At 44.6% G+C, this 13922-nt stretch overlaps 1 non-coding gene across 1 annotated transcript; it reads right to left on the reverse strand.

Annotated features, from left to right (window-relative positions):
- Nucleotides 1–9618: 9618 nt before the first annotated feature.
- trnar-ucu (transfer RNA arginine (anticodon UCU)) lies at nt 9619–9710 on the reverse strand. Its single transcript is given in 2 exon segments — nt 9619–9654; nt 9674–9710. It is a non-coding gene; the product is annotated as a tRNA-Arg (tRNA).
- Between the last annotated feature and the right edge of the window lie 4212 nt (nt 9711–13922).

Consider the following 13922-nt stretch of genomic DNA (forward strand, 5'->3'; position numbering starts at 1 on the left):
GGCAATTTCTGAATTGTAGGCATTACATGTTCCCTTATTGTGATGCTTTAGCACATGTTCAGACAGGGGAGAAAAGTGAGGAAAAACAGTCACGACCCAATTAGTGATTGATCCATTGTGCAACAACCAACGGATTCACTTTTGACTGAACTAGCTCCCATTTTCCCTACATTGGTAATGGTAGTATACAGCATTAGAGCGGGTTTTCATGTGTTGTTTTGGACCCAGCATCCTTTCTCAACATGGACTATACTGGGACATAAAGAGATGATAAAAGACATGGATGGCAATGACTGGAGTGAAAAGACGTCAGGAAGAATGGACAGTGTTTACTTGGAAACAGAAAAATGGAAAGGAAGCCAACGATGTAGTGGGGGATAATGCCATTTGAAAAGACAAAGCGGGGTATCATAAGATGGTGGAAAAGACGAATAGATCATGTGGTGTGACACCAGGTAAAACTGAGTTGTGTCCGTATAGAAGGTTTCTAGGCGATGTGAATTTGGTGAGAGTAAACAGGAGGGAAATTCCCTCATTCGGATGGATCTATATCTAGAGTATAGAACTTGAAAACTAGCGATGAATGATAAAGAGAAGTTTGGAGCTCGCATTCTTTTTCTTTCTACAGTTATTGAATTCGAAAATGATTACTTTTTCTCAGGAAAAATTATTCAGAAGTTGATTCTAAAATATTTGTAAAGATGCGTGCAGACACACAAGGAGTGAATTTCACCGGGACAGGGAGTCTGGGCGGCCAGAATGGGTACACGTTACGTGCACACTCTCTAATTGGTTAACGTTAATTGGAAAGGAACCGCATAACACCTGCAACTGAGCACGACTAAGTGTAGAATGAGCTGATTGTGAGGAAAGCTTTAGCAGCTTGTTCTACGTGAACTTCTATAAATTGTAAAAGACCTGAGCTGTTTGTGTTAGCTCAGCATTAAAGGGAAGCCGGTTAGCACAGTCTGCTGCATAACTGGTTTATGATATAAAGTGATGCCAACAGTGTGGGAATAATTCGCGCAATGTCTCAGCATACCTTCAGGATCCTGATCTCCCCATTCAGCTAATACTTTAGGAGATGGCGAGAATCAAAGTGAAACTACACTATCGTGAGTTGGAACTGACCTGCCGATGTGATGCACCTTTGTTCTTTCATCTGTTGCATGAGAAAATTTCGCTGCAATCACAGAGAAGGGAGTGAGTTCATTGGATGCTCACTCATCTCCCCCAACCATATCTAGTGACAAGATACGAAAATAATTCCTGTTTGTATTCTGTAATCTTCATTGCAGTACTTAAAAACAGCTTTGTCATTTCTATTCCAGTTTTTCTGATAACAGGCAAAATGTCCAATGAGATAAACCTAATAACCTTTGGATTGTTTTAATGGACTGTGCGAGTTTGCAGCAAAATTAGTAATATGATACGAGCTAAACGTCCTTTCCAGAATTTAACACAGTGCAGGATCAGCGACATGGCAAACGTCATCGACTTCAAAAATCACCTCTGTATCTCTAGTGAGTGATGGATATTCACTCAGGGAGTCTTTATGGCTGGTCTTAAGTAACTGAGGTATTTCCCAAGGACAGAACACTCCACAAAATCTGATTTTTTTTTTTGAATAAATGCTGTTTTATTCAATGTTCGTTTGCAACTTTTAAATATATATGCATACACACAATTCCATGCACGCGCACACACATTTATACATATGTGTACATACACATATGTATATACATATAGCTCGAACATTCGACGGGAAGAACATTCGACGAGGAGGTTGAACAGTTCATCCACTTTACAAGGAGATTGAACAGTTCATCCACTTTATATCGGAGCTGCCTCGTGCTCCCACGAGAAGATTAAACAGTTCATCCACTTTATATCTGCGCTGCCTCATGCTCCCACGTGGAGGTTGAACAGTTCATCCACTTTACCAACACCTTCCACCCCGATCTCAAATTCACCTGGACCGTCTCAGCATCCTCCCTCCCCTTCCTAGACCTTTCCATTTCTATCTCGGGTGACCGAATCGACACGGACATTTACTATAAACCGACCGACTGCCACCCTGCCCCCTGTAAAAACGCCATCCCATATTCCCAATTCCTTCGTCACCGCCGCATCTGCTCCCAGGAGGACCAGTTCCAAAACCATACAACCCAGATGGCCTCCTTCTTCAAGGACCGCAATTTCAAGCCAGACGTGGTCGACGATGCCCTCCACCGCATCACTTCCACTTCCCGCTCCTCCGCCCTTGAGACCCGCCCCTCCAACCGCCACCAGGACAGAACCCCACTGGTCCTCACCGACCACCCCACCAACCTCCATGTACAACGTATCATCCGTCGTCATGTCCGCCACCTCCAAACGGACCCCACCACCAGGGATATATTTCCCTCCCCTACCCTATCAGCGATCCGAAAAGACCACTCCCACCGTGACTCCCTCGTCAGGTCCACAACCCACACCAACCCAACCTCCACTCCTGGCACCTTCCCCTGCAACCGCAAGAAATGCAAAACTTGCGCCCACGCCTCCCCCCTTACTTCCCTCCAAGGCCCCAAGGGACACTTCCATATCCACCCCAAATTTACCTGCACCTCCACACACATCATCTATTGCATCTGCTACACCCGATGTGGCCCCCTCGATATTGGGGAGACAGGCCGCCTACTTGCAGAACGTTTCAGAGAACACCTCTGGGACACCCGGTCCAACCAACCCAACCACCCGTAGCCCAACACTTTAACTCCCCCTCCCACTCCACCAAGGACATGCAGGTCCTCAGACTCCTCCATCGCCAGACGGTTGGAGGAAGAGCACCTCATCTTCTGCCTGGGAACCCTCCAACCACAAGGGATGAACTCAGATTTCTCCAGTTTACTCATTTCCCCTCCCCCCACCTTGTCTCAGTCAAATCCCTCGAACTCAGCACCGCCTTCCTAACCTGCAATATTCTTCCTGACCTCTCCGCCCCCACCACACTCCTGCCTATCACCCTCACCTTCACCTCCCTCCACCTATTGCATTTCCAACGCCCCTCACCCAAGTCCCTCCTCCCTACCTTTTATCTTAGCCTGCTGGACACACCTTCCGCATTCCTGAAGAAGGGCTTATGCCCAAAACGTCAATTCTCCTGTTTCTTGGATGCTGCCTGACCTGCTGCGCTTTTCCAGCAACACATTTTCAGCTCTGATCTCCAGCATCTGCAGTCCTCACTTTCTCCTAGAACATTCAAATGACCGACAAACCAATTCCAAATATTCTAAATTCACACACATGTGTGTGTGTGTATGTGTGTGTGTGTGTGAATTCAGAACATTAGAAATGGATGGTCGGCCATTCTTCTGCCTGTAGAATGTGAGAGCTTAGAGTTTACTGTAATGTCCCTGACATTTGAATCTACGGGAATTGCACCCAACTCCATCTCCTTGGCAACAGCTTTCGGAAACTGGAGCTGAACATTGGATCTTTGGGTAGTCTGAGGTGAATTGAGAGGAGTTATATGGAGGCAGTTGCACTTCAGGTACAAGAAAAAGGTCGATGGTATACAGTCGGGAGACGAAAAGGGAACAGGCAGCCAGTGCAGGCATCCACTTTGGCTGTGCCCATCTGGAACAAGCATACCGTATTTGTTACTTTTGGGGGGATGTCCTCCGAGGGGTAAGCCATGGGGTACAGATCTCTGGCACAGTGTTTGTCCCTGTGAACAGAAGGGTAGGGGAGAGGGGAGGAGAGCAATAGTTATTGGGGACTACATGGTGAGGGGGACAGATTGCAGTTTCTGTGGGTACAGGGCAGGCTCATGATTGATGTGATTTCTCCACGTTACCAAGGTTTTTGATGTCTCGCAGCGTGTTTTCAGGACCCTTAAGTGGAGGGGGAGCAGCCCGAGGTCATGTTTCACATATGCACTAACAACTTATGTAATAAAATTGATGTGGATATATGGCAGAAATTCAGGGGTCCAGGGTGACATTTTAGAACTAGATCAAACAGAGTTGTTCTCTCTGATTGGTTACACATGCCACGTTGTAGTGAGGGAAAGAATAGGGAGAGAGCAGATGAACACGTGATTGTAAGGATAGTGCAGGTGATAGGGATTTGGACATAGAACATAGAGCATAGAAGAATACAGCGCAGTACAGGCCCTTTGGCCCTCGATGATGCGCTGATCCAAGCCCACCTAACCTATACTAACCCACTATCCTCCATATACCTATCCAATGCCCGCTTAAATGCCCATAAAGAGGGAGAGTCCACCACTGCTACTGGCAGGGCATTCCATGAACTTACGACTCGCTGAGTGAAGAACCTACCCCTAACTTCAGTCCTATATCTACTCCCCCCTTAATTTAAAGCTATGCCCCCTTGTAATACCCGACTCCATACGCGGGAAAAGGTTCACACTGTCAACCCTATCTAACCCCCTAATCATCTTGTACACCTCAATCAAGTCACCCCTAAACCTTCTTTTCTCTAATGAAAACAGCCCCACGTGTCTCAATCTTTCCTCATACGATCTTCCTTCCATACCAGGCAACATCCTGGTAAACCTCCTCTGCACCCGTTCCAGTGCCTCCACATCCTTCCTATAGTATGGCGACCAAAACTGCACACAATATTCCAGATGCGGCCGCACCAGAGTCTTATACAACTGCATCATGACCTCAGGACTCCGGAACTCAATTCCTCTACCAATAAAAGCCAGTACGCCATATGCCTTCCTCACCGCACTATTTACCTGGGTGGCAACTTTCAGAGATCTGTGTACATGGACACCAAGATCCCTCTGCTCATCCACACTACCAAGTATCCGACCATTAGCCCAGTACCCCATCTTTTTGTTATTCTTCCCAAAGTGAATCACCTCACACTTAGCTACATTGAATTCCATTTGCCACCTTTCTGCCCAGCTCTGCAGCTTCTCTATATCCTGCTGTAACCTGCCACATCCTTCCTCACTGTCAACAACTCCTCCGACTTTCGTATCATCCGCAAACTTGCTCACCCAACCTTCTAACCCCTCTTCCAGGTCATTTATAAAAATGACAAACAGCAATGGTCCCAAAACAGATCCTTGTGGAACACCGCTAGTGACGGCACTCCATGAAGAAACTTTGCCATCAACTACTACCCCCTGTCTTCTTCCAACCAGCCAATTCCTAATCCAAACCACCAACTCACCCTCAATGCCATATCTCCGTATTTTCTACAGTAGCCTACCATGGGGAACCTTATCAAACGCCTTACTAAAATCCATATATACACAACTACCGCTTTCCCCTCATCAACCTCCTTCGTCACCTTTTCAAAGAATTCAATATGGTTTGTGAGGCACGACCTGCCCTTCAACATCTGGATAGTTGCGGCTCATTCTGGAGTCGGTCGGACCTCTACAAACAAGATGGTCTTCACCTGACCCGGAAGGGGACCAATATCCTGAGTGGACAATTTTCTAAAGCTCTTCAGGAGGGTTTAAACGAATTCAGCAGCGGATTGGGAACCCGAATTTTAGCTGCGGTTTGCTGGACGTTTTGAGTGGTTAGTGAATGCTGGCAAGGATGAAGGTGGTTCGAAGTCTGTCTACTTCACCGCTAGGAGCATCTGGGTTAAATCAGGTGTCATGGGTTGTTAACTGGGACTTCAATATTGTGGCCATTTCAGAGACATGAATGGAGCACTGAAATGAATGGTTGTTCCTTGCACCTCAGTTTCGATTTTTCTGTAAGAACAGGGAAGTCGTTAAAGAGGGGAAGATGTGGCATTTTTAGTCAAAGACAGTGCTATGGGAGCAGAAAGGATATTTGGTGAGGACCCGACTCATTCTGCTGAACTAGAATGGGCTGAGATTAAAATCAGGCAAGTGGAGGTCACCACCAAAATGTTCTAGAGATATGGAGGAAAAGATTGCAAAGATGATTCTGGAGAGGAACGGAAGTAACAAGGTAGTTGTAGTGGGGAAGTTTAACTTTCCAAATATTGATTGGAAATGTTATTGTTTGAGGAGCTCTGATTGGTCAGTCTTTGTCCAATGTGTACAGGAGGGTTTCGTGACGCAGCATGTAGACGGGCCAACAAGAATCAAAAACATATTGGATTTGGTACTGCGTAATGAAGCAAGTCAACTGTTCGAGTTGGAGATAATTGAGCACTTTGGTGATAGTGACCACAATTCGGTATGTTTATTTAGTGATGCATAGGAATATATATATATATATATATATATATATATATATATATATATATATCGCAAAGCATGAGGTACCGCTGGGAGAAAGGCCAGTATGATGCGATCAGCAAGAGTTAGGATGCACCAGATGGGAAAGTAAACGCAGGGGTTTTGCAAACCTGAAATATGGAGCTTGTTCAGGTAAGCGCTCATGCATGTCCTTGATAAGTGTGTGTGCGTCATGCAGGGAATGTGAGGTTGAGACAGGGAGCCATTTTTACTCAAAAAGTTGAATTTCTTGTCAAGATGGAGAAGGCAGTGCATGTAAACATGTAATATGAAAGCTGACTTAGGGCATTTGAAAATTAAAAGCTAGCAAGAAAGGGCCAAAAGAGAGAGCTACTCAGAGCAAAGAGGGGACATTAAAAGTCTTTAGCTGGCAGGATCATTTAAAACCCGGAAGCTTTCTCTTGTCATTTCGAGAATAAAATAATATCTAGGATATAATTCGGGCCTGTCAAGAACAGTAGGAGGACGTCGTCAATGGAGTCCGAGGATAGGAGAGCCGCAGAATGTATATTTTTCATCATATCTCAAATGAAAAAGACAATGCTGTCGAAGAGAATTTTGAGATGCAATCTATTAGAATAAACGAAATTGATATTCATAAAGACGAGTTGTTAGCAATTCTTGAAAGCCTGAAAATAGATTTGTCCCCTGGGCTTGATGGGATGTATCATAGGTTTCTCTGAGAATCGTGGGAGGAGATTGCAGAACGTTTGACTACCAACTTTATTTCGTCAGTGTCTATGTGATTAGTGCGAGAAGACTCGAGTTCAGCAAATATTGTCCCCTTCTTCACGAAGAGTAGTAGGGAGAAAGCTAGAAATTATAGAACAGTGAGCCGTATTTCCTTGAAGGTGACGTTTTGGGAAAGGTTATGAGTGATATGATTTATGATCACCGAAGGAGGAAGAAGTTGATTCACTACAGTCAACACGATTTTGCGAATAGCAGGTGGTGGCTCACAAACTTTATTGAGCTTTTTGAAAAGGTCAACAAACAAGTGGATGAGAGTAAGGTGGTTAACATGGTGGATATGATTTTCACGAATGCACGGTCGGCTGTTGCAGAAAATGCAGAGACATGGGATTGAGGGTGATTTTGCGGTTTAGATCAGTAATTGGCTTGCTGAAAGAACACAGAGTGTGGTAGTTAATGGAAAATATTCATCCTGGAGTTCAGTTATTCATGGTGTACCACAAGATTCCTGTTAGGGTCCACTGCTGTTTGTCACCTTTATAAATGACCTGGGTTCGGGCATGGGATGATGGATGAGCAAATTCGCAGAACACACTAAGTCGATGGAGTTGTCAACAGTGCCGAAGTTTGCTGCAGGTTACAGACGGACATGAATAATCTGCAGATCGGGGCACAGAGGTGGCATATGGAGGTTATTGTGGAAAAGTGTGAGGTGATTTACTTTGGAATGAACAACAAGAATAAAATGTTCTGGGCTAATTGTAATATTCTTGGAAGTTTAGATGAACAGAGCGATCTCGGCGTCTATGTATATAAAACTCTGAAAGTTAACACACACGTTGATGGATTTGTTTGCAATGAGCACAGTGTGTTAGTTTTTATTGGGAGAAGGATTGAGTTTCAGGGCCAAACGATCCCTTTGCAGCTCCAGAAATTTGTCTGGTATGGCCAAACTTGTCGAGTTCTGGTCGCCACATTATAGGACGGATGTGAAAGCATTGGAAAGGTTGTACACGAGATTTCCTCGGATGTTGCCTTCTGTGAAGGGAAGGTCTTACGAGGAAAGGCTGAGGGACTTGAGGCTGTTTTTGATAGAGATAAGAAGTTTGAGAAGTGAATTAATAGAGACGTAAAAGATTATCAGAGTTTGCCGTAAGGTGGACAGTGAAGGCATTTTCTTCAAATGGTGATGGTTGGCACAAGAGCATATCGATGTAATTTGAGGATGATAGATGCCGAGGTAGCTGCCTTTCTCAGAGAGTAGTAAGAGTGCAGAACGTCTTGTCTTCAACAGTCGTAGACTCACCAACCTTCAGGGCAATTAAATGATCATTGGATAAACTTACGGCTTATAATGTCAAAATGCTGGTCAGATGGACTTCAGATTGGTCTTACAGGTCGGTGCAACATTAGTGCCAAAAGCACTTTATTGCAATGTAATATTCCGGGTTTACACTTTTCTTCAGCTTGAAGTTACAATCATCTCTGGTCAGTGTCAGTAAAACAAACACCTGGCCAGAATCCAATGCACAACTTTGGCAGTTCATGTGCTGCCATTCTGTCATGCAAGTACAGCAAGCTAACTAACTGCACCACTGGATCTGCCGTCGAATGGTGACGAACGGTTCCTGATCTTACCACTGGGCCCCTCAACCCAATTACTTATTTTTTTTCTGTGTATCTGAAATGAAACGCAGTGTAGAGGTGGTTATACTGATAATGGATCATCGATTGTGAAGCATCAGCTTAAGGAAAATGGCATAGATAAATGTGGTGAAAATCGGTTTTATTGAATACTGCATACATTTGCCATGGCTTCCTGCGTTGGTCACAGGCAATGTTTTGTGGCCATTGTACTTGGATTTTCCTTCTATCGGCTTCAATTCGTCAGACAATTCGATTCACTGATATTTCACCAACTTCCTTTGGCATGTTCATCTGAGACATCGACCCACACTGCACACAACATCAACAATGTTCAGCATACTACGTGCACGAGCATGTGTCATGGTTTTTAGCACAGTGAAGATTGAATAATGTTCTGCAAGGGCAAAATAAATTCAGTTTAATTCGTAAAGTCGCAAGAATCCAGAGTAAGATTCAAAATGTCAGAAATTCACGTTCATTACCTTGGCCAGAATTCCAGCCCAGCAAAGGGGAAATCTGCCCCTGATTCCATGCAATTGCTTGCTCCATGTGTCCACTTGGAAACCTATGTGAAGGAACATTCACCCTGAAGGACAACTTGTGAGAATCCTCCGCTGTATGATCTAAAGCTGAAACAAGAGCTGTCTATTCCAGCCGGGAGGGAAGCGAAGTGGAGATGAGACCAAAATATTATTTGGCGTTTAATTCATATTGTCCTCATTGTGATTATTTAAAAACCTTGGCCAGAAATGGCACAGGCACAAAGGAGCAGAAGGAGGCCATTCTTAACACCGATCCTGTCCTGCCACGTAATTTGATATCATCATGGCTCATAGAACAATTTTATGTCTTTTTCCAGCCCATCCACAACATCGTACTGTCTACAGGTATTTATCGATCTCTACCATAAATAGACATCGATAATGTAAACCGTTTCGAGACAGTTAGGTTTATGCACGAATATTACTGGTTTTGCAGATGAGCAGCCGAGTCTGGTCTGACCACTTTGCAAAACATAAATTAAAATACGACTCTGATGGGATTCGAACCCACAACCTTTGAATAGCAAACTGAATAGAGATGTAGAAGTCCAACGCGCTTTCCATTGCGCCACAGAGCCGCACCAGCTGTTAGCTTTACGCACACTAGTTTGCCTTTGACGCATTGCATTCAGGACACCCATCTCGCGCCTGTCTGACCTCGTCACACTTTCTGATACCTGGTCCTTCTCCACTCATGCTCTGGCTCATCACGTGTTCGGCTACAGACTGCTGAAACGTTCGCATGACACTTACCTTTACCACATGTTCAGATAATGATTTCCAGATAATCAATACTCTATAGGTGAAAGTATTCTTCCTAACTCTCCTCCTTGTCTTCTGTGTTTCATTGATGTTACTCTGTTCCTTCCCAATACAGGCTTATCCCTGTCAAACATATTTATCCTCTTCATAAAATGAGCACGTTAATCGGTTTCTTATTCAGCCTTCTCTGCGCTGAGAGCAACATCCCCAGCCTAGCTCGCGTACCTTCACAATGGGAGTGGTCAAACCCTTTCCATTCTTTTCATCTCCTGTGAAATTCTCCTCCTGCATTCAGACGCTTCCAGTATCTGGCGATTACAACAGAAAAACAAAGTTCTCAGAAGAAAAGCCAAAAGGTCTGAACAAAATCAGCAGCTCTTGTCTATCTCTGATGAGGAAGGAAAGTTAACGCTTCGAGTCCAACGATCCGTCTTCAGAACTAATGGGAAGGGAGGGTGGGTGAAGAATGTGTAAGAGGGCAGACGGTTTCTAAAATGATTGAACTTGATGTTGGGTCCTCAAGCTTTCATGGTGTGTCGGTAGAAAATGAGTTGCGTGTCTTCCAGCTTGTGTTGTGTCTTGAAGGAGCACTGCAGCAAACCAGAGACTGAAATGATGGCCTGGGAACACAGTGTCTAGATTTGAGTGGGGCTGGAAAAGCACAGCAGTTCAGGCAGCATCCGAGGAGCAGTGAAATCGACGTTTCGGGCAACAGCCCTTCATCAGGAATACAAGCAGAGAGCCTGAAGGGTGAGAACACAGTGCAATGTTGAAGTTATAGGAGACTGGAAGATCGGGATAGTTTTTGTTGATTCTGGACAGAACGTAAGTGATCTCAGCTTTGTCACCGACTTTATTTTCCTCTCTCCATTGGAGAGAGATCACATTCTGAGCAGGAATTACAGTTGCCTCGATTAACTGAAGTGCAGAAAAATCTCTGGAACATGCGACCGGGAGCTTCCAGAGTGAGGAGAGATATCTGAAACCAGCAGGAAATGTAACTGACAACATCGAACGTTACAATGCAGTACAGGCACTTCGGCCCTCGCTGTTGCTGCAACCTGTAAAATAATGTGATGTCCATTGTAATGGTAAATTAACATTTATTTTGAATCCAATAAAAGAACAGGGAAACAAATAAGTAATTACCTGACTTTGCAGAGGCATAGACTCTGACAGAGAGATAATAATGTAAAGTTAAACCGAAATAATAGCAGACATACAAGGCCAGTAAACTACCATATCATGGACAAACAGTCAAGGAATAAGAAAAAAAAATCCTTTTGATGTGGAAGGCACCTTTCCTCACGTACCATTGGCGAAGGCATCCAGCGAGAGATGGCAGGATTTGAGACGATGCATACTGCAGGCACAAAAAAACGAAAGATTGTGTTTTCAGCGACGATGTGCGTACCTGATTCAATGCACACATAAGGACAGATATGAAGAAACTAAATTGGCTAACTCAGGCAGATAGACCAGTCCAGGTAACCCCCGCCAAGAGAGTAGCCTGGAGATTAGGTATGGTAGATGTCTCGTACCCAAGATTAAGAAGGGTCCCTACTGAGTGCAGGGCAAAAGGCAAACGTGATGTGGGGTTCATAGGAAGCTGTGAACCATAAGAATAGCCCAGAAGTCTGAGTATCGTCCATGCAGAGCACGAGACCCGTTAAAACACGAGGCTGCCAAAGGATACTACTTTGCATCCCTCCTGAAAGCTTTAGTGATAATTCCCCGTGGATAATCACCGGTGAGACCGCCCATTTTTCTGTTCAAAAAGGCAAACATTCCAGGTGAATCGGGGAAGCAGAGCTTTGTTCATGACCTGCAGGTAGTTAATTATGCTGTTATTCCGCCCGCCGCAAATGTTCCTAATCCTTGTACGAAATGAGTTCGAATTCCACCTGACAGTAAATGGTTCTCTGCTATGGATTTATCAAATGTCTTCTTTAGTGTACAGGTACACCCAGAAAGTCAATTCTGGTTCACTTTTCCACTCAAAGGCAAGTCATATACATTGAAGCGACTTTGTCAAGATGACTGTGAGTCCCCCACCATAATTAATGAGGCTCGATGCTGGAGTCTGGAGATTCTTGTTTTAACCCCGGGGTCAGCGCTTCTGCAGTATGTAGACGAATGCTTAATAGCAGGAACAACAGAGGAACAATGTGAGAAAGGTACGCTTGTGTTGCTCTGCCATCTAGCCAGGAATGGGCACAAATCTTGTTTCGCAAATCTACAATTTGTGCAACAACAGGTGAAGGTCTTTGGTCATTTCTTGTCTGAACAAGGGAAGGGCATTGGTCAAGACAAAGTTCAAGCAATCCAGCAAATTCCAAAGCCTCACACGAAGTAACAAGTTCTATTCCTTTTGGTCATGCACTCCAACTTGTCGATTTTTTATCCCACATTACACAACTCTTGAGGCGCCCCTAAATGAAATTTCCAATGGCTTAGAGTTGCAGAACCAGAGACCGTTGCAGTTGAATTAAACAGGCGCTCCAAACCACACTTACACTGGGGGTCCGAATCCAAACAAGCCTTTTGTACAAACGGTAGATGCATGACATCTGAGCTGATGCAGGAGAATGTGGGAAAATTGAGGCAGGTAGCTTACATTTTGGCTAAACCTAGACACCGTAGCGGCAGCATTGCCTATATGCCTGCAAGCCGTGGCTGCAGCTGAAAAAGTTTGTTGTAGCGTCCAGGGACACAGTCGGCTTTGGGAAATTAACCCTCCTGGTCCCACATGACATGCATCCTAACTGTTTTCCGAGCAAAACACAGCACACATGTCTGCAGCACGTTGGCTCAGAAACAATACTGTACTGTTGGAGATGCCTAACATTGCAATAACGAGATGCAACGTTCGTAATACTGCTAGCCTTCTCGCCACAACAGGAGACAGAGACCCACATGACTGTGTCGCTGTAACTCACCAAGACCAGACGTGCAGGATTCACAAACTCAGAATCAGGATATTGCGTTTTTTTGTGAATGTGTCCACATTCAGGGGCAAACGGACAGGCCAGAATTGTGTTTGGTATGCTGTACTAACTACCCACGAGGTAGTCAGAGCGGAATCACTCCCTTGTCATCTGTCAGCTCAAGCAACAGAGCTGATTGCCTTGACTGAGGCATGTCAATTGGCTGAGTGAATGATAGTGAATATTTAAACAGACAGTAGATATGCATTCGGGGTTGTACATAATTGTGGAAATCTGTGGAAACACAGGGGCTTCTTGATCTACACTGGAAAGCCCAAAATACACCGTGGAATGACTTCTGACCGCCTAAATCATTCGTTGTCTGTCAATGTGAAGCCCACAGGAAAAAGTACGATTCCCTTTCTCAAGGCAATGCGAATGCAAACTCACCGGGAAGGACAGCAGCCCAGCAGCCGCCAAGTGATCAGTTGACATGTGTATGTCAAATATTTGTAATCCAAAGCAGTCTTATGGGAGGTCGAGTCGCAGGCCAGGCCGAATGACAAGTGTGAATGGACAATGGTCGGGTGCAGAATGAGGGAATGGGTGTGGTGTGGCCCCATTGGTAAACCCTGTCAACGCGATCATTATTCCCAATCTATGCCAATTAACACACAGTGACGACCATGTATCAAAAGGGGGGATGTCGCGAATAAAGTGGTATGATTTTATCTTGATATTTAATTTGGTTTCCGTGGTCGAATCTGTAAGGTCTCTTCGGACATTGTGCAAATTTTTTTCCAAAGGTCATCTTAGTCAGTCCGGGACTGAGGTTCAGAAAAGAACAAATGTTTTTGTTTTTTTTTTTGGAGCTGGCTGTGTTTACATTCTCCCCGCCTCACTCAATGTAGAAGGACTTATAAACTTCATTTCTGTCAATCCAGGTGAGACACTTTGTGACGCGGGTAGTTTCATTGGCAAAGAAAAGACACTTATCCCATGAAGCTTCCTTTCATCCTCTGTCTGCCCATTCATTCAATTTGATCACTGCTGTTTTGATAAATTTCACCTCTGCTCTCCTGTTGTTCTTCCATAATTCGA

The sequence above is a fragment of the Chiloscyllium plagiosum genome, unplaced genomic scaffold (assembly GCF_037043375.1).
Source record: "Chiloscyllium plagiosum isolate Xiang-an unplaced genomic scaffold, Cpla_swu_hap1 HiC_scaffold_45, whole genome shotgun sequence".
NCBI lineage: Eukaryota > Metazoa > Chordata > Chondrichthyes > Orectolobiformes > Hemiscylliidae > Chiloscyllium > Chiloscyllium plagiosum.